The sequence below is a fragment of the Podarcis muralis genome, chromosome 1, assembly GCF_964188315.1.
Source record: "Podarcis muralis chromosome 1, rPodMur119.hap1.1, whole genome shotgun sequence".
NCBI classification, from domain to species: domain Eukaryota; kingdom Metazoa; phylum Chordata; class Lepidosauria; order Squamata; family Lacertidae; genus Podarcis; species Podarcis muralis.
In genome coordinates, this window is record NC_135655.1 from 52,096,431 (window position 1) to 52,122,287 (window position 25,857).

Sequence of the window (25,857 nt, forward strand, 5' to 3'; positions counted from 1 at the left end):
AAACAATAGATCCTCTCCGGGAGGCGCTTAAGTCTGCGCCCTGCGCCGCCTCTCGCTCCCTGCAGGTGTCGCTCTCCAGCTAAGCGGCGCAGCGTGTGGGCGAGCGGCAACAAAGCGGCGGGGCGTGCGCGCGAGGGCGGGGCCGTCCTTTGCCTCGCCGCGCGACGTGTGATTGATTGAATATGGTAATACGGAGGCGGGGCTAAGGCGCCCTCCGCGGCTTGCGGGAAAAAACGCGCAGGTTGTGCAAAAGTGGCTTGCCTGTCTCTGGCGGCGGCTCTGCGAGGGACCCTCGGAGATGTGACCGCCTCCCGTAGGCCGGCTGTGCGGATTGTTACTCTTCTTTTTCTTCTTCTTCTGCGGCAGCAGCAGCAGCAGCTGCTTCTCTCTGGAGCCAGCGACCTTTTCTGTGGGCGGAACATGCTTTAAAACTGTGAGTTGTTTTCAGCGCGTTGACTTTTCGCGAGGCAGGCTGCCAGCTTCCCCGCCTGGGCTTTCTCCCCTCAGAAAAGCCCTCGGTTGGCCTCGCTAGCTAAGAATAGCTGCTGGCCGAAACTGCCCCGGGGGTCGTAGACGGAGTCCGGGAGCAGCTGGTGTATCCCGAGGCGAAACAAACTTGCGAAGAAAGTAAGCCCGCTTGCATTCAGGGGCACCGGCGGGTGAAGAAATAGCAGTCCCTCAGGACTGTCCCGCGACTTTTTTTTTACTCCCTTCTATGTTGGGAGAGTGGATGAGGCAGCCCAGCCCATTACTACTAATACTAATAATTAATTGCTCCTCACACGCCCCCGCTCCTTCTCCCAGCGTTGGGGTTGCCTTTCTGGAGTTTGGCGAAGAGCCAAAAAAATTAAAAATAAAAATCAGTGTATAGTTTGGCAGAGAAAGCCACTTCCTGTTTTTAAGGCTTGAAAAAAAGGAGGGAGGGGAGCCAGTTGTAACGGTGAACATTTCTTGACACCTCTTTGTTTTAAGAGCCTTGTGGGCTGCGTTATGAAATGCTGCAGAAATTGCTCACAAGTTTGTGGGTATTTGTTTCTTTTTACCTCATTCAACCCAGGCAATGATGCTGAATTTGATTTTTTGTGGTGGTGCGGGGAGAGGGGGGGGCAGACAAGGTATTTAAATATACGTGGGTGGATTTGCCACAAAAAAGGATTAAGAAAATGAAGGCGCTGGCACATAGTACCCTGAATTATTGGTTGGTATGGGTGTGAACATCTGCAAGCCACACCCCTGATTTATCCTTATATTACCCACATTGTGCCACCCCCCCTTTCTTAAAACAAAAAGCAAACCAAAACCCACCAATACCCAAGGGGCGTTGCCCCGCCCACCCCTTCCTTCCCCTTCAATTTAAGCATTGCATGGGTGTCAACATGTCTCTGAATGCATGCGTACTGTATGGCTTTGTGCTTCATGCAGCACCTTAAGGGGCATCTTCATTGTGCAAGGAACTGTATAAACAGCTAGGAGGGAAGGGAGGGGAGGGGATTCCTTTGTCTGTTTCCTCCCTGTGCTTTTCCCCCTGAAGCAACTGTAAGAGCAACAGCAGTGCTGCACAGCCAGACCTCTCAACATGTCATCCAGCTTTCTAAAACTGAAGGGAACACACCCACCCCATTCCTTTCAGCTCGGGGTTTTTTTTAAAAAAATATATCTGCTGGTTGGGTTCCTCAGAGCAGAGTATTTGAGAATTCACATCTGCTCTCTTAATAATGTTCTCTCCCTTGCCTGAGGAATGTAGCCGGCTATCTTTTGTCATTTTGCAAGAGCCATCTGATTTTACTAATGCAAAGTTGCTCTTGGTGCCCTTCGCTACTGGATCTAAGGCAGGGTAGTGAACCTGAGGTCCTCCTTTTGTTGGACTCAGAACTCCCATCAGCCCCAGCCAGAATGACTAATGGGAAGAGTCGGTGAGACTTAATAGGCCAAAGAGAGCTAGAGCACTGCAGGTTGCCCAGCTGTGCTGTAGCCTCTGTAAGTGTGGGTCGCACTAATGCTATTTATCTAGGGCTGCCACATGTCTGGAATTTCCCAAACGTAGCCAGGATTTGGGCCCAGATTTTCACTTTTTGAAATATGGCAGCCCTAACTTATCACTCTCTTTGCCTGGCAATGTATGTACTTAATTTTAAAGTTCAGTTTGTGGACAATGGGAGGCCCTGCACATGTGAAGGAATCTAGAACCCTCCAAGCTACAGTAGTCATGCGAAAACAACCTTCTGTACCATTAAGAGAATGAGTTGAGAAGCAGTTCAAATTTGCCCTTCTATGATCTTTGCCTTTTTCTCTAACTGTTCGTGACAAACATGATGGTGAAAAGTTTGTTCTGCTTTATAGGGAGGTTCTTAGAATGCTCTCACCGCAGCCACTAAAAGCACTTGATGTATTCAAATTCTTAGCAGTCCTGTTGATATTGTTATTATACAATCTGCAAAAATAGGACAGATGATTGCAAAATACAATGAATCTTTCCAGGCAGCACTAAAAGTGCTCTTTGTTTACAGTGTTTCATGACCACTTTTCAACAAATATTTTCAGAAAGTGGCTTGCCCTACCCCCCAAAAGATACAAGTATGAGATCCAGTTTGAAAACCATATAAAACCAACCAATCCCCAGAAGCCTGGTGGAGTAATGTCTTCTTCTACCCCTGACATTATTGGGGGGGGCACATCCCGTAACTCTGAAACAGCTACAAAAAGGTATTGTTCGGGTGCATAGCACACTTACCACCCCAACAGATGGAATCTAGAGCAGAGTCTTTTGGTAAAAGGCACTCTCTGGGCACATGAGACCCAGACCATAAAAACCAGCACTTTGAATTTGGTCTGTAAATGAACTAGGAACCATTGCAGATATTTCAGATCAGCTGCATCACCTACCCACAACCATCACGAGGCAGGCAGCATCTTATCCTGTATCAGTTCAGTTGTAGTTCCTAAACAGTGGGATAGTCCAGCTTTAGTCTAGCCTTCATCATCCTGGTGTTCCCCAGAAGTGGATTTGAATTGCAACTCTCATCAGACTGTCACAAGAGTGTCCTGAATGACAGCAGAGTCTATTTCTGCCTCTGCACTGTAAATGAAAAACTTGTGTTTCAAACAAAGGATATTTTATTTTAAAAGGCTCTTCTTCTGTTTAAAAAAGCACTTTATTCTAAAATAAACTCAGAGCAACTAGCAGAATAAGTAAGTTACAGAAAACACAGTAGAACAGTTGGAAAGAAAAATCAATTTCATACATTTAAACCAAGAGCAGAACAGAACAATTTAGTATAGAGATGGAATTTTAACCCCATACTGGAGCTGTAGCAGAATAAGATCTTAGCTGCTCATATGTAGCTTTAATGAGAAGGCCAACTAAACTTCTCCTGGCAGGGACTTCCACAAGCTGGGGCGCTACAATAGAAAAGACCCACAGTTGAGCACACAATAGTAAGAGGTGTTAAAGGTGCTTTTAATGTATATGAAGAGGATGCACACATATTTCATGTTTACATATTGGAGACTGAAATGGGATGTAGAAAGCTCATTACAGACTCCAGCTGAACAGCGAACACAGAACTGGATGGCTGAAATTTGTCAGTCCCTCCTCTAATATTGCCGAATAGCCATAGAGTCGTAGAACTGTAGAGTTGGAAGGTACCATGAGGGTCATCTAATCCAATAGAAGAGTATATGCACTTTAGTGGCTTAAAACGCAGCAAGGCCGTTTCTCCCTCCCCGCATCTCAAGTCACATTTGCAATTTCTATATGCACCTGATACGCATTACCTAATTCGTTTCTCCATGCTGGCAACCCCTGTCATCTGCACATGTACAACAGCTGTCTGAACTGTACACACCTGAGCTTAATGGTTGTTTGCATGTTCAAGTTGAACGAAAGCTGGTTAGAGGGGAAACACATCAGACAGGAGTAAGTATTTCTTCAAGCTGCAATGGTGGGAACACATTGGAACCAGAGTAAGCCATAATGTGTACATACTCTGTTCCTTGTTTATTCTGTTTTATGTAAGAGATGGGGAGCCTGTGGCCATCCAGGTGGTGTTTGACTCTCATCAGCCCCAATCAACGTGGCCAGTGGTCAGAGATTATGGGAATTGCAGTCTAATGACTTTTGGAAAGTCGCCCCCATTTTATACTATATATCACTTTGTTAGATGCTTATTTTATTATTCAGTAGAAGCAAAAGTGAGACAGCTAACAGTGAGCCTGTTGGGGGCATGGTTCATAGCCTTCCATTTTAAAAAAGTGATGAGAAAGTGCCTTAGAAGATTATTTGATTAGCATTGCACTAGAGTTACTTGTTGAAGAATGGGCAGCACTGCATGTAGCAAATAGATAAAAGATAAGAACCTAATCAATCACAGGCCTACTCCCATTTCCTGGTAGATTGATAACTATCTATGCATCCATATCTATCTTATGATTTCTATCTTATGTGAAAGAATCATGACTGGGTGAAAATCTTAGTCTACTCTTCTGGGTCCCATCTGTGGATCTTTCCATTTGCACACCTGCCATTTTAAAACCAAAGAGAGGTGCCACAGTTTATCCAAACAAGCTGGATTTTCCCCTCAATTGGCATTGTTGCAAGATCAGTCTTGATTATTAACTTGTGTTTAATTTAATTTGATGGTGTGCCTTAATGTAGTTAACACAGAGCCTGTTAAAAAGTGCTGTATATTGAGGAATATTACATCAAGCAGTGGACAGGAGAGACAGAGAAATGGCTTTATTTCATAAGAGCATGTGTTGTCCTGCTAAATCTTGACTGAGGGTTTGGTTCAGAAATTGCTTTCAACTAGTGTCATGGACCTGACAGGAGGGAGAGAACATAGATCTGAAGATGAGTGATAGCTGATAGAAATAAACTGGACAGAGAAGGCTGATAATTTTGGCACAACCAGCAGAGTGAGTTGAATGATGGCACAGCATATGAAAAGCCTTGTTTTGGGAAAACTTTATGAGATAAAGCCCTGTGTCTAGTTCTCACGTCATATTGTTGTTTTGTGGCATTGGTGTGTGGTGGTCTTCCTTTTCCAGGATGCTGCAGTCTCCTACTTTCTTTGCGTCTTCAAAAGTCCCACCTGCCTTTTCTACCAGAGCACGTGCTAGTCCATCCATTCTCTCTCACTTATTCCATAATTTCCCTGCAGTCCATCCCCAACTCAACATTATACTCTCACAAAACTAAAGTGAACTACAGTGGTACCTCGGGTTAAGTACTTAATTCGTTCCAGAGGTCCATACTTAACCTGAAACTGTTCTTAACCTGAAGCACTACTTTAGCTATTGGGGCCTACTGCTGCTGTCGCACCACCGGAGCACAATTTCTGTTCTCATCCTGAAGCAAAGTTCTTAACCTGAAGCACTATTTCTGGGTTAGCGGAGTCTGTAACCTGAAGCATATGTAACCTGAAGCGTATGTAACCCGAGGTACCACTGTACATGATAATAACATGTAGGCTAATTTATCTTGTGCCATGTCAATCATGTTTTGAATTGCTACACAGAGCGTGGCTGCTGGTGAGGGCGAGTGTGACACGCCACAACAGTATTATGGCATTTGCTTATATGAGAAGCAGGGGACCCTTTTCAGCATTTCCTCATAGGGGACCTTCTGGGGCCCACATGGTGGGCGTGGGTCAGATCAAAAGTGGGCAGGGAAAACAATGCCATTCTTGTCTCTATACAATAGATAGCATGCTAGCCATGCACAACTGAGAGGTTTCTATATATACACACACACCTCTCTCTTCAATTTAGGGAAACAAGTCATTATCACAATTCAAGGACACATTCCAGCCTCTGGAAGGTGCAGAGCAGAGCCATTTTGAGATGTGGACTACAGAATGGGCATGACTTGGGAGAGTCTCAGGGGTGTGATAGGGAGTCCTGGAAGACTGTAGGGTCTCAGGTTCCACATCTCTGATGTACATGTCTCAAAAGGAAGCTCATCCTTCCATTGTAACAACACGTTAAAGTGCCTTTCTTCAGGAACTTATTCCCCCCCCCCCCCATTTAACATATATACAGAGTAACAGAGTTGCTTGCACAAAGTTACAAAGGGAGGATGTACTGTAGTCTTACCAACCCCACTTGCAATAAAGCCAGGTGGTGACTCTGAAGATTAGGAGATTTCTAGGGCAACTTTCTGTACATCTGTTTCAAGGTGCTAATGCAAAATTGGATATGGAAGTGTCCTATTTGTGACTTCCCAGCTGAACTCCAAAATGACAAGCTATGCAGACGACTGTGGATACTCTGCGACTTGAAAGACCATGTTGGAGTGCTCTGTCCATGATCCTTGCAGACATGCCTGAAGAAAATATTTCTTTTCAGTCCAGCTTCAAACCTTGAGCCAGTTTTATTTCATTAGTCAATTTTTACACAAGTGCACTTCATTATATTTTATTGTGCCAGTTTTTGCCAAAGAAGAACACTCCATGTGTTTCTAATGGTTATTCTCTGCTGCTGTGTGCTGTGTTTAATAAATGAGCCATTTCCTTTTCTTTAAATCTTTAGAATGTTTAGCATTGCAATGCAGCTTATTATACTTACAGCATATCTGCAGCTCGTAAGCAGAGCACAGTCTGAATATACAGGTGTGGGAGGGTGGGGAGGGGAGTGCTGTACAAGCATGTTGTGCTTAAGAGACTGCCAAGGAAAAATAAACTTAGCCCACAGCATGTTCTGCTTACACCATTTTAAAACAAGAGACCTTTTTTTCTTTTTGGTTAAATATACACCAGAACATTATGCTTAATCTACATGTTGAAACCACTATAGTTCAAAACGCGCTTACTAGTTTAGTTTTTTATTTATTTCAGGGGTGGAGAAGCTGTGGCCTTCCAGATACTCCTGCCAGCATGGCTGATGGTCAAGGATGATGGAAGTTGCAGTCCACTAGCATCTGGAGGTCCACAGTTAAAGATCCCCTTGCTTTCTCTTTCCTTTTTCAGAGCAGTGTAGGATAGTAATTTGAAACCGTTTGTACACATTCCCTGTTTGCAAGTTACTAAAGTCACATGCAAGCAACTCTGAATATGTATGTATGAATTGATGCTTGAATACTTGGATCCAAATCTCTGTTTAGCCCCTAACTGATTTACACCCCCACCCCAGTGTCATGCATTTCCTTTAAGGAACTCAGGATATGCAAGGGCAGCTCTATTGTCTTTGTAAAAGGCTGAGAAAGTGGTGAGTGCATGACACTGGTCAGCTATGAAGGACACTGGGTGACCCTGAGCTAAAATATCTCCGGTCCAACTCTGGCAGTTCATTTGCCATACCACACTCAACACTCAGCTTAAAAGCACTATGGCATTCTGGTTCTCCTTATGGCTCTTCTTGCGGTATTCAAAGAATGCTTTCTGAGAAATGTGTTCTGTGATGCCTCCTGTGACGTGATGAATTTTGAGTCAGATGGCATATAATTTCAGATGGGGGGGGGATCACTAAAACTGTGTTGGTGTTCTATTTGGGGCTTAAAGGCAAATGGGAAATGTCTAGTGATGCTTGAACCATGGGAATGTTATTTTTATAAATCTCCTTTTTATTTTTTATTTTTCTACATTTATAAATACAGACCTGTAATCTGTATCTCTTGAAAACAGTTTGAAAGGATAGCAGAAGATACAAGACTGGATTTCCCAACCATTCCATGGGAAAAAATTTTTTATAAAGCGGTTAAGGAAGCAGCACATGGCTCTTCTGTTTAAACATAACAACCATCAGCAGATGTCATATTTTAATTGAACTGAGAGAAGCTCATTGGCCCAGGACTCCCTGTAGTCCACAGATTTTGCACCACAGATTGTTGGATGCTTAGGAAAGATGAGCTCTGGATGGTCTCTGACCAGGAACAGAATTATGTATTTCATTTCCCCACAGTGGTGCTTATTTACCAGGGTCAGTTCTAGGGTTCTGGATTTTGAGAGGCAAATTGGAGGAAGTGATTTTAAAATAGATTCACAGTTCAACTTTGAATGAAATGGCAGAACACCAGTGGTAAAGCGTATTGTTTTATTTAAAAAATATGTTTACTATATGACCCACTTCCCTTCGATCTTCACCATATATTGCTTTAGGTTCTCCCATTCTTTTCATTGAATGAAGTTTATGTATCTGAGGGAGGAGTTTCTTTAAAGGAATGATTTTTTCTTTCCTGTGAATTTTTCATTGTGTATGTATTGCAGATGGGGGAAACTCTGGACTGTAGTTTTAATTCTGCTCCCAGTACTCTTACCCAGTCTGCAATGCACCTCTCCCTTGACCTGACACAAAAAAAACTGGAGATATAAAACACATCATTCCGGATCTTCAGCCAATCAGGCCATTTTTCATGGGGATTTCTTTTAAGGAAAGGGCTTGTGCTGCGATGTTTCTGTTGTAATTATCTGTATGTTTTAATAGAGCATACTTATCTTTTAAACGTTTTATGGTTTTCTCCCCCCCCCAATGTTTTTAGCTGTTTCTGTTTTAGTTGTAAGCCATCTTGAGTCCCTGTCAGGGAAAAAGATGGGTAATAATAATAATGGCACACTGGGTGGGTAGTGGGGGTTAAACCTCATCCTGCAAGACATGATTGGGAAGAAGATGGACATCTTTCAGCTAATATACTGATCTGGCTGATAAGCAGGGAGGATGTGATTTTCATTCTGTCCTAACATGTTGGAATGGAAGGGTTAACGGTTGCACACTGTGGTGGTGGTCAGAATAACACTCTCTGGTTGAAATAGTTCTATACTGTGCCACCCAATCAGCCTTAATTCATACTCATGATCTCAGTCCATATGCTGACAAATAGGACAGGTACCAGTAGAGAACAGTCCACAGTAGTGGTTTATCGATTTTTAAATTTAGTATTGTGAACAGGTCACCAAAGAAAGTTGTCTTAAGGTGCTCTAAATTAAGAGACAGAAATCAAGTGCAATTCCTCTCACTGCTGTCTGTTCTGTAGCTAAACCCAGTGAAGTCTTTTATCCTATTAAAAATAAAAAAGGTGCATTAAACTCTGTGACCCGAAGCAGTGGAGTGGAGGACCTCTGTGGGTACTGAGCCGTGTTTCAATGACTGTCAAGGGAACAAGGGAGTTTTCACAAGCCACACAAATTTTTTCATACTGTAAAGCTGTCAAGTCGTACAAACAGAGCCTAATGACACATGGGCAGCCGAAGCATAGGAGGTCTCCAAGGAAATTTGCAGGTCTCCAGGCAGTTGTATTGGCATGTCTGCTTCTGGCAACTTTCGCCTGCAAGCAGAAACTTAAATCAATGAACCACCATAGCCCTGCGGTGTGTGCTGTGTTGCTGGAGCTGCCGTTCTGTGGCTGAATTGACATCAGCACACTTGTCACAGTTCATTTCAGTGTTTAGTCATCTTGCTTCACCCCAGTTGATCTACTTTCATTCCTCGTGCACAGCCAGCATTTCATCTCCCTACCCTGTGAAGAATACTCACCCCAGTATTAGTAAGGCTCCAACTGGGTGCTAAATGTTAACACAATAACTTCCATTCAGGCATATGGAGGTGTTTAAGTTCTCATATTTTAAAAAATCCAAAGTTATCAGCTTGTCATTAGTGTGAGTGCATGGAGTCTTGGTAGGTATTGAGGACATGGCCCTCCAGATGTTGGATTCCAACTCCCATCAGTCCCAGCCAGAATGGTCAGCAGTCAGGGATGATGAGAGTTGGGAGTCCAACAACATCTGGAGGGCCACAGGTTAGCCACTTTCTGCTCTAAACCCACGATATGTATAGAAGGTTGCAAATCTGTATGCACAGTAATACAATAAAAGAGAGAAAATGGTTTATATTAAAGAAATTAAAAACCTAAATCAGTACAAAAACCAGACTTTTCTTTAAAAAGAGAGACATGGTTTGTGCCGCTATGCTTATTGGGTTCTAAAAGGCAATAGTGCAAACCTCAGAAGCAAGCCTTATTGAGTTCAGTGGACTTTCTCCTAAGTAAGTGGTTATAGGATTGCAGCCTTAGGTTTGGAATAAATCCCCAATGAAGTCAATGCAAGTTACCGGTAAAGGAAAAGGGACCCGTGACCATTAGGTCCAGTTGTGACCGACTCTGGGGTTGCGGCACTCATCTCGCTTTATTGGCCGAGGGAACCGGAGTACAGCTTCCGGGTCATGTGGCCAGCATGACTAAGCCGCTTCTGGCAAGCAAGAGCAGCGCACGGAAACGCCGTTTACCTTCCCGCCAGAGCGGTACCTATTTATCTACTTGCACTTTGACGTGCTTTCAAACTGCTAGGTTGGCAGGAGCAGGGACCAAGCAACGAGAGCTCACCCCGTCGTGGGGATTCGAACCGCTGACCTTCTGATCGGCAAGTCCTAGGCTCTGTGCTTTAACCCACAGCGCCACCCGCAAGTTACTTTCCAGTAAACATGCTTTCGATTGCGCTTGTTTTCCAAAGCTGTGTTCAGGGCCAAAAGACTGTATATCAGTCTCCGTGGTGTCAAGGCATGTGTTGGTTAAGAACTAAAAACAAACAAACAAACAAACAAACAAACAAACAAACAAGGAAGTTTACCTTATCATAACTTTCACTTAGAGCTGAATTTGAAAATCTGAATGTCCTTGGCCCTAGAGTTGTGCCCTTCTGATAAGGAAAGCTTGGGGACATTTTATAATTAAAACTGGAGGAAACAAGCCTCGTGAAAAAGCCAGTTGGGTTGGGGCAACTTGCACTGGCAATTTGAACGAAGTGTTGCATGAATAGGTAGAATCAGGAAGGATGCAGTAGCTACTTTACGACCTCTTGGGGTAGTCGGACAGGGATTGGGAAATTGCTCTGGAACATTTACAGGAAACATGAGGTTGAGAAGTAGATGGAAACGGAAAGGAAAGACGTCTTGCTATGTAAGTGATAACTTGCATACTGCACAAAAGAATTGCCTGTTTTGTTGCCTTCTTGGTTAATCCCTCTCCCCCCTTTTTTAAATGGAATGCTGGTCAGAAGTGTGTGTTTTTCTTCTTCTGAAAAATGGTGTCGGTGCTTACCATGAAGTTGTTACAGTAAGTGCCACACTTTTTAACAACCACGAAAGAGGTTCCAGTACTGTGTACTCTTGAGTACCCCCTGAAAAAAGCACTGCTGGTCAGTCTTTAGAAATTATGGCCAATATAGTTCCTTCCTGTTATTATTGTATTAAAACAGCAGTTAGATTTGTGCATTTGCACACATATACTTTCTCATGGTTTTTGTAGCGTGATGGCAAAAATGTTTGCAAACTAGCAGATTTCTGGAACACTTAAAGTAATACAGCAGACAAGTGTTCAGCCTCTAAAATGTGACACAGTTTCATCAAAGTGGAAGAAAATTTTGCTCCTTCCAGGTAATGATGTCACAGGTACTAACCAATAGTGGCCTTCTCTTGTATCCTGTCAGTTAATCAGCTATAGAACCTCTTTAGAAGTTTGTCCTGAAGAGGGACCAGTAGAAAATCGGATGAATTAATGTCAACTAGGAAGAAGGACAGAAGAAAAGAAAGGAGTGAATGGAATTGTTTATTAAGTTCCCAGTTAAAAAGCTGCATTTGATATATTGGGGATAACAAACCGTCTCTTCCCTCTGCTATGTTAAAACAAGCAAATATAAACACATGTTGATTAAGAATATAAGCAATGCAGTTATGGGCACTACACACTTCTGTGACTAATTGCAATAATATAGTGTTGGACCTTCATCACATTTTGGAAGTAACTATGGCTTTGTTCTTTGGGTTTATACTCTTTGGAAAGAAGGACCATGTGTCAAGATTCAGGGTTGTATCCTGTGTCAATCCTACACAGAGTAGACTCATTGAAATTGATGGCAACCACTAACTTAAAGTCCATTACCTTAAATGAACTTACTATAGGATTTGGCAACCCTACTCCAAATAAATCATTCTAGAACTAGTGCTGATGACAGCTCAAGCAGTTTAGTTAGTGATAGCCAGAAGTTTGCAGCTTCCGTTTCCCAAGAAGTCTGTATATATATTTTTGCAACATAAGTTGCTATGGGAGATACTTAACAACTGAAGGGCACCCAGACTTTGTCCTTGAGGTCTGATTTAGATCTTTGCCCAGTTTCTCAAGAGCTACACTATATACGGAATAAGAATTTGATGAAAATCCAAGTATCGGCCCATAGTCTGCCAAAAAGTAATTTTATCTGATTTTTTTTAAAAAAAATTATGTGTGTGGCAGAAATGGAAAACCCTTTTCAGCCCAAGTGCTGCATTTACTTGCAGACAACCTTCTCAGGACCACATGCCAATAGTGTCAGAGGTAAAAGCGAGTGGAGCAACAGGTGTGACTCTTACCTTTTGTGCAGTAAGTTGTATTCCAGCTACACAAAAGTCGTAATAGTTCCTACATGCACATCCCTATACAGGAAATCAACATGTATTGGCATAGTTTAGAGACACATTCCAGCCAGGCAAAAGCATCTGAAGAGGCTGTCAGACAGCCTGGGAAGAGTCTCAAGGGCCAGTTTCACTTGGAGAGCCCCATTTGGTCCCTGAGCCTAAGTCCTTGCTCCTAATGTATAGATTGGGGTGCAGACAAAGGCAGATGGTAGTAATGGAATTTGGGGCTTACAATTTCAAAAGACCTTCTGGGTGTATAGGCAGCAGAAGACATAAGCCATACATTGGGTCAAAAGTATAGTTCTCTGTGGGACCTGCGTATCTGCCCCTGGAGTTAAGTAAATAAATATTGCTGGTGGAAATTTCCAACTTCATCAAGATGAATAAATGAAAGGATTAAAGTTGGTGGGATTTTAAATATAAAAAAAAGAACTGACAGAACAGTAGTCAGTCAGCATGGTCAGTGGTCAAGGATGATGGTTGCAGTGCAGCAACATGGGAGACGGGGGACATGATGTTTGCTGTTCCAGGGCTAGAGCACTTCAAAATACTTTTAAAGCTGTTTTAAAATTTTCCGGCTTCTTTCAAACTGCACTTTTCCCCCTTTAGCTTTTAACATTTGGTTATTTCATGACTTCACCTGCAACAAAACACATCTCTCCTGGGTTTCTTATTTCAGTGTTTTGTTGTGAGGTAATAGTTAGAGCAGGCAGTTGCTAACATGGTACCCTCTAGATACTTTTGGACTACAAACTCCCATGTGCCCCTGCCAGCATGGACAATGGTCAAGAATTATGGTGTTTGTAGTCCAGCAACATCTGGAGGGACTCTGTTGGCTACCCCAGGGTTAGAATGTTGAATAGAGACTAAGAAGACTTGGGTCCAAATCTCTGTCAAGCCATGATGCTTGCTAGGTGACTGTGGGTCCATCACAATCTCTCAAACTAACCTACTAACTCACAGGGTTGTCAAGTTAAAATGGGTGGTGGAAGAACGCTTTACACCTCTGTGAGTTGCTTGGAAGAAAGGCGGCTTGTAAAGAGGGGGGGAAAGGGAAAAAAGTTTTCTAAGCTTCTCTGAAACTATATTTTTATTAAAGGGTCCAAGGTACTTCTTAAAATAGTCATTTCTAGCTCCATTTTTAAGTTGTCGTCTCCAGTTGAGTGATTATTCCCCTATCATGCTCAACTTCCAAGTCTTCCTTTTCCTGTTGTTGTTGTTTAGTCGTTTAGTCGTGTCTGACTCTTCGTGACCCCATGGACCAGAGCACGCCAGGCACCTCTGTCCTCCACTACTTCCCGCAGTTTGGTCAAACTCATGCTGGTAACCTCGAAAACACTATCCAACCATTCCTTTTCCTAGTACTCTTTAAATGGACTTAAGACATGGAAATGCCCTTTGTATATAAACAGCATGCGTACATGTTTTCCCGTTTACTTTCTTTGACTGACAAAAATTGCCTGATGATGCAGCAACTAGGAAACTCTCTCTTTGTGAGAATGAAATCCTAAAGTGCTCAACTGTGTAAATGGGGTGTGCACAAAATAAAAGCAAATAAAATTAAAATTTGTTTTTTTAAGAGAGTTGCTGGACTATTTGGTCCATTGTGGACTATTTGGGCCTTTCAAATTGAATAGCGGGGTGGGGTGGGGGGGAGAACATTTCACCTGTAAATTAAGAGTGAACATGTTCTTGCTAGCACAATGCTGACTATATTCTAGGTGTTCCTGCTCACTGTTTTACCTATGGAAAGGCTTATTCTTTTTGTAGCACATAAATGGAATGCTGACAAGAAGAGGTTCTCTCTGTCACATCACTCTCTAGGCATTTAGAGAGTTGATGTTATGGCTTTCTCTAATTGGTTCAATGCCTGTTAAACCTGCTCATCTCTCTACGTGGGGCACAAAGGTTATCTCCCACAAGGAACAATTCATTTACAGTGGTACCTTGGGTTACATATGCTTCAGGTTACAGCCTCTGCTAACCCAGAAATAGTGCTTCAGGTTAATAATTTTGCTTCAGGATGAGAACAGAAATTGTGCTCCAGCGGCACGGCAGCAGCAGGAGGCCCCATTAGCTAAAGTGGTACTTCAGGTTAAGAACAGTTTCAGGTTAAGTACGGACCTCCGGAATGAATTAAGTACCGTATTTTTTGCTCTATAAGACTCACTTTTTCTCTCCTAAAAAGTAAGGGGAAATGTGTGTGCGTCTTATGGAGCAAATGCAGGCTGCACAGCTATCCCAGAAGCCAGAACAGCAAGAGGGATTGCTGCTTTCACTGCGCAACGATCCCTCAGAGCTGTTCTGGCTTCTGAGATTCAGAATATTTTTTTTCTTGTTTTCCTCCTCCAAAAACTAGGTGCGTCTTGTGGTCTGGTGCGTCTTATAGAGCGAAAAATACAGTACTTAACCCGAGGTACCACTGTACTTGCTTTGTATAATACAATAAATATTTTAAACATTGTTCTCCTAATACATTGTATTGTATGCAACTACAGTCTTTTGCTGATATTCTAAAACTAAAAACTCCGTGTGGTTGATGGGAAACTGGAAATATGCCCATTGGCCTTTCATACCATGTGTTCATGAGTGGATAGAAAACATGACTGTGCAAAGGGGTGATCTCTCTCTGGGATGGGTATCTGTGGTCATTGAAGAAAGTAGTGTGGGGGCTAAATGAGTTGCTCTCAGCATGGCAAAAAGCAAGAGACTGCAGCCTCAATGTTTTGAATGTTTTGAAGTCCTTCCAAGTGATGCTGTTGTCAAATCAAAAGAGCATTGTTGCATGCCGTTTCTTCCTCATCTTTTGAATACTGGTCTAATTTTTCTGTTTTGCGTAGAAATGTTCACCTACACCATATGACCCCATTAAACACATGCCTAGTAGTTCCTCTGAAGCAATTCCATTTCTTTCCCGCTCCTTCCTAATCACCGTGAATTATGAAACACTACTTCATCTGCCTCCCTGCCCTCCTCCTTTCCTCTGTTGTCATATTTTATCTTTCACATAAATCTGTACATTCTTGCTCTTCTGAAAATCTTCATTACTTCTAATTGTATTCTTTTTCTTTCTTACGCAAGCAGGGGAATTCTACACCTAAAACTAATAATAATCTGTCTGGAATGAGCTTGTTGCCATAGAAACCAACATGATGTCATAAAGATACAGTGGCAATGGCATATCTTTTAGGGACAAGGTGCTCATCAGCTGGGAAAGCTCAATAGCATCTCTAGTTCCATATTTCAAGATGATCTCTGTGTGTCAGATGGGTGGGGTACAAGTAATAAACTGCTATTATATTATGAGAGTGAGAGAGACTTTTTCATCATTCTTGGCCAGTACAGAAAGTGTAACACTTTTTTGAGAATCTTCAGAACATGCCAGGATTTTGCAGTCAGCCATCAGGAACACTATAAGGTTGTAAACTAGAGTAAAGGATCATGTTTGACACCACTGATTGCTCTGTCAATTACAGGGTTTGCACCTGGTAGACTCCTTTTCTCCCCATCCAAGTAACTTTGTTTTTTGCTCAGCAACTGACAGGCATACACCCCCCCCACCCAAATCTTATATTTTTTCTTTTTCTTCTGCATGCACAAACAGATTAAGTACAAGTGAATTATGCTTAAGAGTGAAAGATCAGCCTTGTTAAAAACAAAGTTCTGCAGCATAAGTTCATTAAGTTTGTTTGTTTGCTTTAGACACAGAGTCATAGCCGTAGACTGCCTGACTCTCAGTATAGGGTTGGCTCATCACAAACTGCGGATGCACAGACAAGACTTGGTCAGTATCAGTCTAGCAGATGCAGACACGACTTTTCTCATATTTCTCTGTTTTATATATTTGTTTGGATTATATAATTTGGCTCTTAAAATTGATATATGTGACTTTTGGGAAATGCACAAACTCGGGGCATAAGGTGCAAAGGTCATTTTTCTTTGACCCGTCAGAGTCCAGGTCCCTTAGCTATGTCCTGACCCTCTTTCATTCCTTGTGCCCCCCCCCCCCCATCATTTGCCCTGGCTTCAGAAATCTCTTTTGTGTCCAGAAGACTACTGGTACGCATGCATCATCATCTCCTTCCCCCCAAAGAAACCTTGGATTGTATTCAGCAGTAGTCATACTTGGAGTAGACCTATCGGAGTAACTGTACATGGTTAATTTAGGTTCATTAATTTCAGTGGGTCTACTGTGAGTAGGACATAGTTGAATATTGCCTCTTTGGAGGCAACAAAGTCTGCCAAATGTCAGAATAATACCTTCATTAATTCTCCTGCAAGGATAGATTTTACTGTTTTGGGATGGATTGACTAATATAAACATGTTTGCAAGGAATTTCTCCTAATATAATTCACTTTTGTATGTTATTCTCATAGATGGTTGGAAAACAGATTAGCAGATTAGTATCACTATGTTTCAGTTCTTACATATTTTCAGAAAGTGACAATTTGATAAATTCAGCTTTAAATGAGAACTGAATCCAATTTCTCCTGCATCCTTAGTGGCCACTTTTAAAATGCAGTGCTTTGGAGGCACCTGATCCCACAATATTACTCAGGGAGGGGAGTTTGGGAGCCCCCAATTCGACTCAAAACACCTTATTAACTGCTCCATCCAACATGGGCATGTGAAAACCTTGACTGAAATGCCCTTATCTGAATTGTACTTTTCAAAGTACACAGTCAGTGCACAGCCTAATAATGAAGATAATGTAACATTTAACAGTTTCCATCTGATTTACTTTATGGGTCAATTCACCTTGTGAGTCTAAATATGATGCCACACTCTTTATACTGTTGAAGGTAATGTCTTGATATGTGCTGTTTCGTTTGTTATCCACATTTAATGGCTCTATTTACGAGCAGGCTATTTTAATTTGATAGAATTCCAGATAAGGAGAATTCTGCTTTAGGCCAGAGGGTCAAATTAGATGACCTTTGGATCTTCACAGTTCTGTGATACTGAAACAGAGTTCACACCCCTTTTTTAAACTCAAGAAGGTAGCATGAGAATTCTAAACATGCACCCATCTCATCTAAAGCACATCTTGTCTATAAAGCATTTTTACTGGTCTGGATATAATGTGTTGCTGATAAGGCAGAAAAAATGCAGGTGAATTTCTGAACCAGAGGAGGAGCAGTCTTGGAGAGAAACTGGATAGGTAAATTAAGAAACATGTACCAGTTCATCTGTTGGGTAAAGCACGTACAAAATACACACACATCTGAATGTGATGTCAAAGCTACATTTTTTATTTTTTGCTTTTGCTTTTTAAGTGTTCAGCTGCCACCAACAATGCTTGGTTTGGGCAGCCTTTTAATAATAAAAAGCACTGCTGTTGTATGAGGCAATCCCCATGTGCTGTGCTTTTGTGGATCATAGTGCTTCATCATGCCGTGTGTGCGTAGTTTCTACAGATGGGAGATGGAGAGAGTGATGGTACTGCATTAGTGGAGGAGGCACAGAATTTAAATCACCCAGGCTCTTGCAGTTCAATCTTATGATGAGATCAGAGAGCGAGAAAGAGAGACTCAGAGAGCGAAATCTAAATGTAGTTTGGTATTTATATAGCAAGCATGTCTTGCTGTGACTTTAGTTTTGTTTGCTGCCAAACTCTTCTACTTTGAAACAATATGGGTGCAATTTGAGCCAAGTTCTGAAAGTTCAAATACAGCCCTAATCTGAAATGTCTCTACAGTAATACAAAATCAAAATGGCACAATAGGGTCTAATAGGTGAAAACCAAGACGATTTCCCCTTCCACCTATGTCACTGCCCACCTGGAACTCCCTCTCCCAGTTTACATAACCAAACAATGAAATCCTAAACCTGACCTTTGTCTCTGCTCACCAGCCACTCATGAAAGGAGGGGCTCACACTCCTCTGTTGCCCAGCACAAGAGAACTGTTTTTGTCAGTCACCCATTACCTTCCTTTGTACTACATGATGGTTCTTCTCCCCAGGCTATTCCTGGCAAGGAAACTGATTCAGCCTGCATTTTTACACTGCTAAGCTGTCTCGCACCTGGGTGAAAACTTCATGCATTTAGTAATCTCCTACATTTACTAACTCTACTACTAGAAATTACATTGTTTGCTTGAATATGGTACCCAGGACTTTTAGTTAGGGGAATCTGTCCCCACATAATACTATATAATAAACAAGTCCATTTAAACAGTGTGATGGTTAAAACAGTTGAAAACAACAATCAAAGCAGGAGACTCAAGTCAAGAAATCTGGGAAATGCCTGTTGAAATGGGAGTGTCTTCAAGAATGCTAGTACCAATGTAAGGTAAAGGGACCCTGACCATTAAGTCCAGTTGCGAACAACTCTGGGGTTGCAGCGTTCATCTCGCTTTACTGGCCAAGGGAGCCAGCGTTTGTCCGCAGACAGCTTCCGGGTCATGTGGCCAGCATGACTAACTGCTTCTGGTGAACCAGAGCAGTGCACAGAAATGCTGTTCACCTTCCTGCCAGAGCGGTACCTATTTATCTACTTGCACTTTGATGTGCTTTCAAACTGCTAGGTTGGCAGGAGCAGAGACTGAGCAACGGGAGCTCACTCCATCGCAGGGATTCGAACTGCTGACCTTCTGTTTGGCAAGTCCTAGGCTCTGTGGTTTAGACCACAGCACCACCCATTTCCACTGTAGCCTCCCATATTTCAGCAGGAAAAACATTCCACAACACTCATGCTATTTTTTGTTCTCCTTTAATTCTCCTTTGAGCTGAAATGTTAATTTATACAGCCACAGATCTATCAGGGAAATGTATGTATTTGTTGTCACCTCTTAGTGGAACGGAGCTTTTGGAATGTATTTATCAATCCTGCTTTCTTTTGTAACATTTGTCTCTGATGCCTCTGAGCTGTAAGCAAGCCCAAAGTTTTCTCATAAAATTTTTCTTATTCAGTCTACAATTTGTGATTGATCAAAGGAAACCGTGATAGCAGTATTGCTGCAGAGATTTGGATCCATCTCTATGAAGGGAGATGGTCCCGGCTTGGTGGAGACAGGCAGGCAGGTATCCATGACATGTTCAGCAGCCCAATCAATTATTCACTGGATTGCAGTGGAGCTTTGAGACTGGAAAGTGTCGTTGACTGAGTCATGGTTGCTGCAATAACAAATTGAGGCAGTCCGCTTGAAGCTAAGAAATGCCACATTATCAGAGAAGAATGGAAGGGAGCATTTTACTTAATAAATAGAACTTTATGACTGAAACTGCCAAACTAGCCAATTGCACCTGGTGCCTCTTGATATGTGTTCTGTAACAGAAAGGTATTGGTGGAACTGTAGGAAAAATCAGAGTGAGGCAAACACAGGTGTATCATTGCAATATCATAAAGAGGATTAGGGCTTGTCCACACTTCCGCTTGTCCCATGCCTAGAAGGCGCAAGTCAGAGTGGTTTTCTGCTTGACCTGTGCTTTCTAGGCACAAGTCCAAGCAGTTTCCCCCTTGCCCACTCCTTTCCCAGGGGAAACCCACTCCTTAGCTCTAAATCAAAGCAAACATTAATCTGGAAAAAAACCAGAAGTGTGGACAAGCCCTTAGCATAGGCACCAAGTCTATGTGGCTGAGGACAGCTCAGCCCCCCCCCCCATGCTGGATGAGTTGAGCCCACCCCCAATGTGTCGCACATGTGATGTCATGCCATGTGACAAGCCCCTGAAATGTCATGCGGAACTCGGCACCTCTAGCCCTTAGTCTGAGTCATTTAGCCACAGGTACCTGAGGGTTGCTTGATGACTGAGGAGGACCTGGCCCCCTCAGGAGTGGAGGGCCCTCCCCAAGTTATTGCCTGACTTACTTTTCTTTTCAAGACATCTATCTATTGACATGTACACTTTGTAAAAAGTGCCTTGTATATTCTGTTTTCTGTATATACGTATATTAAATGTAGGCTGGTCCTTGCTTGTAATTTTTTATCTTGTGAACTGCCCTGAGATCTTTGAATGAAGGGCAGTATATATATTTTTAATAATGATAACTGTTAAATTATTTCTGTAATTTTTAGCCATTTCAAGTGGGCCTCAGGTGTCTGAACAGGCTCAATGAGGGGAAAGTGCAATATTGTGATGGCAGGCTCCTTCTCACTTTCCACATCTATTATTTTGCAAGTAGGAAACTCCTGTGACATTGTAATGCCAAACTTGAAGTGATGCCATCCATACAGTTAGCAATTGAGTGGTGGCATAAGAAGGTATGGGATGCAGATTGGGATTGCAGTAAGAGCACAAGCATTTTAACATTCCCTGCCAGATTTCAATGGGATCAGGTTCTAATTGTTGCGAATGGTGTTGTATCTCTTTTTGCCCTCTTGCATTGGGGAGGAGAAGCAGCAGACTCTCCAGCCCACATTGCATTCATTAAGCCCTGTTCAGGTGCCTAAAATGGATTTACTGTCATAGAAAGCAGAGCATCAAAGTTATGGAAAGTGGAGGGACACATGGATTGGCAGCTTTGCATGTGAAGTGTCTTAACTGATAAACTCATAAACTGAACACAGGGCAGCAATGCAATGTGGCCACTTTAAACAGCTAATGCAGCCTTAATGCATAAACTGAAGTACAGTGTTCAGATCACAGGGAGTAATAATAGGTCCATTCAATTCTGTGTTTATCAGGCTGCACCTGGAGTGCTGTGTCCTTTTTTTAGGATGCCACATTTTTAGGAGGACGCTGATTGGTTAAACTGGCACGTGTCCAGAGGAGAGTACCCAGGATGGTGAGGGGTCTGGGAGCTGAGTTGTATGGGGAATGGAAAAGCTGGGTATGTTTAGCCAGCAGAAAAGAAGACGAAGGTGGTGGGGATATGACAGCGGTTTTTGAAATATCTCTAGAGAATATGTAGCAGTCTTGTTTTCTGTTGATCCAGAGGGCAGCTGGACTAGAACCAATGGGTAAAAATGTCAGGAAAACAGATTTCAGCTATACAGCCATTTGCTAAGGGTTGTTCAACAGTGGAATGGGCTGCTTTCATGCACTGTCCTTCACTGGAGGTAATGAAGCAGAAGCTGTGATAGCATATACATTCCCCCGTAGTTGGGATAGTTGGCTCCCTCCCTCCTTCCCCCATTTTTCATGCTATACTCTGGTGCTTGAAACACTGTCAACAGGAACATGCCAGCCAACATGAGATACAAAACTTTCCCATGGTGCCTGATGCTGGGTGGATAAAATTCCTTGTTCCAAGGCTACTGGGGCCTGGAATGATGATGTGACAATATTCTAGGTACTGGGGAGAAGGGGGAGATAAGCCTCCTTCCCTTCTCTACTGACCACAGCTGTATATGTACAGTGTGGGGACTCTCTAATTATGACTGGGAACTCTAAATTCATTTATAACTCTTTGGCATGGGAGGGGGAAAATTGCCCTCCCCAAGCAATGTCCATTTTATTTCCTGCAGAAGGTCTCCTGTTACTAAAGCAGATGTCACAAAATTCATGGAAGCTATATGCACCCTGGTAAGGCTGTGCATGCCTTTTACATCCTTCGAAAGGTGAGTGGTACCTCGGGTTACATATACTTCAGGTTACATATGCTTCAGGTTACAGACTCTGCTAATCCAGAAATAGTACCTCAGGTTAAGAACTTTGCTTCAGGATAAGAACAGAAATCGTGCTCCGGCGGCGCGGCAGCAGCAGGAAGCCCCATTAACTAAAGTAGTGCTTCAGGTTAAGAACAGTTTCAGGTTAAGAACAGACCTCCAGAACAAATTAAGTACTTAAACCGAAGTACCACTGTATAGTGGAGACTGAGCCCCGTGGCAGACCACAGGGAATGTGTGGCACGGCATGCTTAGCATGAAGCAGAAAACATAACCCATCAGATAAGTACAACAGAAATGTTTGCTCTCCCCCATGCCCTTATTTTCAAGACAGAATGCCGACGCCTTCTGTACATTTGGAAGGCTTGTCGCTTCCTTGCAGGGTGCAATTACCAGCCATGTAACAGCGTGGGTGTTGTGTTTAATTATAGCAGACACCTAGGGAGCCTAATAAAATAATTGAGATGTTTCATTTTTCCATGAAGAGAGAAACCAATTTTTATTTAAAAGCTGATGACTCTTAATGCAGTAAGTTTTGAAACAAGTAGACTTTGAGGGATGGATGTCTGCATCCAGTTTCACCATCCCTGCTTGCAGCCATGGACTGTCTGCCAACCTTGTGTCCCTGGGAACCTGTCCAGTCTGGCTGCAGTCTGTGCTACCTAAGATGGTGACTATAAGCTTGCACCTCAAGACCAGAGTTCTGGAATTGCCCCTCCTGCCCTCATTCAAGCTTGAATAGGCAATAGAATTTCCAGCCTGACATTCTGTCTTGGCTTTGAGGAGGCTAGAAAGTCATTTGGGTTTGTTTGCCTTTTGTCATGAGGTAAACTTCCATGTCTCACATGTTGCACATTAGGATTGAATGTCCTAAGACTACTGTCAGTAATATATTTTATTTATTTATTTTTGCATATACACTTAAAATCCTTCCATTTGGGAAAGCTAAACATAGTGTTAAAAATTACAGGTTATACCATTTATTTTGGTATAAATGGAAACGGGCCATCTGCCTGAAACATGTGCTTGGTGGGGTAGTAGCCCAGTGTTTGACTTGATGGTCAGACAAAATTGTGAAGAAACTGAGCTTACACCACAGCTTGAGAACCCACATAACTTAAAATGCTTCAGCCCCCTGCCACCCAATGCTAGCACTTAAATTGTGGAGCTCCGCCCCCCCCCCCGAGGTGCATTTAGCTTATTCATTGTACAGCTTTTGCTATATACTGAAGATCCGCCTCTTTACACTAGCCTTGGACACACCTTTTTCTGCATTTATGCTGTTTTGTTCCACCTGGAAATGGTTTTTAATTTATTTTATAAGTGTAATGGTTTTATCTTTTTTATAACTGTAAACTGTTTTGTTATAGCCCACCCTGGGACAAAGGCCAGGTAAAAAAATCATATAAATAAATACTCAAAAAAACCTAGAATGAGAGAACCGTTTTGCATATTAGAAGAGCAGCTCTATAATGCTGACAGGTAAGACTGAGCTTGAATGGAAGAGCAGGGAGGGAATTAAAAGAAACTCATTCTCCCCCCACTTCCTGCACATGAAATGCTTCTCTGTTTCAGTAATTGTTTTGAGTGGACTGTGAAATGGACAGAAGCCTTTGACCCATTACATTAGGGCAGGAAATGTACTAACTTAGCTTTTGGGAAACTCATGTAACCAGATCAGGTTGCCTGATAACATCTTCATCACTGCTTGCATGGTCCCTGGGATCAGGAAGAAGTATCGTTCTTTTTTTTTTAAAGATAAAAATGGAATAAGAAGCATATTTGTATGGGAAGCAAATAGCAACTTGATTTCATTAAATTTCTTTTACACACACACCTTCCCCTGCCCCAAGAGTTGGGGTGTGTGTGTGAATGTTTCATTCATCCCCACTGGCAATCTCTGGTGGGGTACCTTTTTTGGAGGAGGGTGGAATGAGGTGCTCCTGTCAGCTTTCTGTGGGATTCTTTTCATTTCCAGGGATGCCATTATTATGGTTCAGGCTAGATGTGCCAAGTTTGCATTGCAGATCCACACTGGGCATGCGTGAGGTTAATCTGCATCAGCAGGGCTCACTGGAGCAATTGAAATACTAGGTGCAATTACTTCAAAAGGCTGAATTCTCATTCCATTCTTATTATCTTTCCATCTGGGTTTGGCTCCACTTCCTGTGACCATCAAAACACCAGAAGTCTCAGTGGAAGAGATGAATACAGAGTAATCTTCAGTTTCCCATAATATGTGGGGGAATGAAACTGCAGGACAAGTAATGTCAACCCCCCACATTATACAACACTCTCTATTCTGTCTTTGCAGTGGACTTAATCTGACGCTAATCTTTTCTGAATAACTTGTTCCTGGCTGAATTTCTGTGAGTTGCATTTTTATTATGGGGGCCCTGTATTGGTGTTGACTTAGAAAATAATAGCTTAAACTAAAATAAAAAAACAATCCCCTTTCATAATACCATGTCATCAAAGAATAAAAGGAAGGTGTGGCAGTTTGCTTCCTTTAACTTGGGGGGGGGGAGCATGACTGTGTTGTTAATGTCTGATCAAAAATGATTCTCATGGGAGCTCTCAAAACTAAAACATTAATTGGAACTCAAAGTATCTCCCATCCTGAGGCCAGGCTGTGGGGTCTGAAGGGAAGCCAACTGTCAAGTATGCCTGTCTATCTCCCATGGTGGCAATGAATCATAAGTAGAATTTAAGGGGTGCATCACACATAAAAATAAAATAAAAAGTGTGTATATCAATGTTGTGTATAAAGTATGAATTTAATAAATATAAATTTTATTAGATGTTAACTAGATAGGGAACCAGCAGCTGTCAAATATATGGCCCCTGACCCAGATTTTGCTTCTGGTAGCAGTTGTCATAACTGTTTAGAAGTTGTAGGGCTTGTAGTTTGTCTCTGCTGAAGAGAATCTGAAAAGAAGAAACTAGAAACAATGGATTAGCAGCAGCTGAAAACGAAACATAGCAGCAGTGCCTGTGCGAGACACACACCCTGACGTAGTGTGCCATTAAGTGTTGGTCATCTCTGCACTAATGCTTCCTCTAGAGCAGGGTTTCCCAAACTTGGGTCTCTATCTGTTCTCGCATTACAAGTTCCATCATCCCAGACCACTGGTCCTGCTAGCTTAGGGGTGATGGAAGTTGTAGTCTAAAAAAAACAGACGTAAGACCTAAGTTTGGGAAACCCTGCTCTAGACTTTCAGCACAAAACAGAAGTCTAAGTCAGTTTCATCAACTTCGCAATCTTCATGTAAACCACATGTAAGCAACTTGCAGCTCAGAGGCCCCATACAGCCCCCAGAGGCTTTCAGTGTACAGTGGTACTCAGGTTACAGACGCTTCAGTGTACAGACTCCGTTAACCCAGAATTAGTACCTCGGGTTAAGAACTTTGCTTCAGGATGAGAATAGAAATCACGCACTGGGGACACGGCGGCAGCGGGAGGCCCCATTAGCTAAAGTGGTACCTCAGGTTAAGAACAGTTTCAGGTTAAGAACAGACCTCCAGAACGAATTAAGTTCTTAACCCGAGGTACCACTGTATCTGAGCTGCCCCATATCCCCAGTTGAGGTTTTTTTGCTTCCAAGACACTTTGAAAGTACAAGGTGCCCTTCCCTGCTCCAACACAAACATTCCATATCTATAGACTCGGAGGATAGGTCAAAGCATTTACAATTATATCAAGCCAACGAAAACATAATAAAATTTACAATTCAATCCCATCAGCCGTCATATTACTGTACAGTTGAAATATTCAAAAGGGCTGGAGGAAAAGAAAGATTGTCTGTCTTCTGGCACCAACTGAAAATGCTTTCATGGAGTGAAGTTCAATGGGAAGGGTGTTCTATATACTCAGCTATTGATGAATATATTTAGGTTTTATATAAACACAGACTGACTGACCTACACACA

At 42.4% G+C, this 25,857-nt stretch overlaps 1 protein-coding gene across 2 annotated transcripts in view; it reads left to right on the forward strand.

The window, feature by feature from the left end:
• Positions 1 to 216: 216 nt before the first annotated feature.
• The window catches only part of TP53I11 (tumor protein p53 inducible protein 11), a 49,724-nt gene continuing 24,083 nt past the window's right edge, over positions 217 to 25,857 (forward strand). Inside the window, exon 1 of one of the 2 annotated variants that reach the window (XM_077928957.1) lies at positions 217 to 433. The gene's annotated coding sequence lies outside the window, so the exon portion shown is untranslated. Of the gene's footprint in view, positions 434 to 608; positions 628 to 25,857 lie in introns of those variants that run through there. The other variant, XM_077928959.1, reaches the window with a different exon arrangement.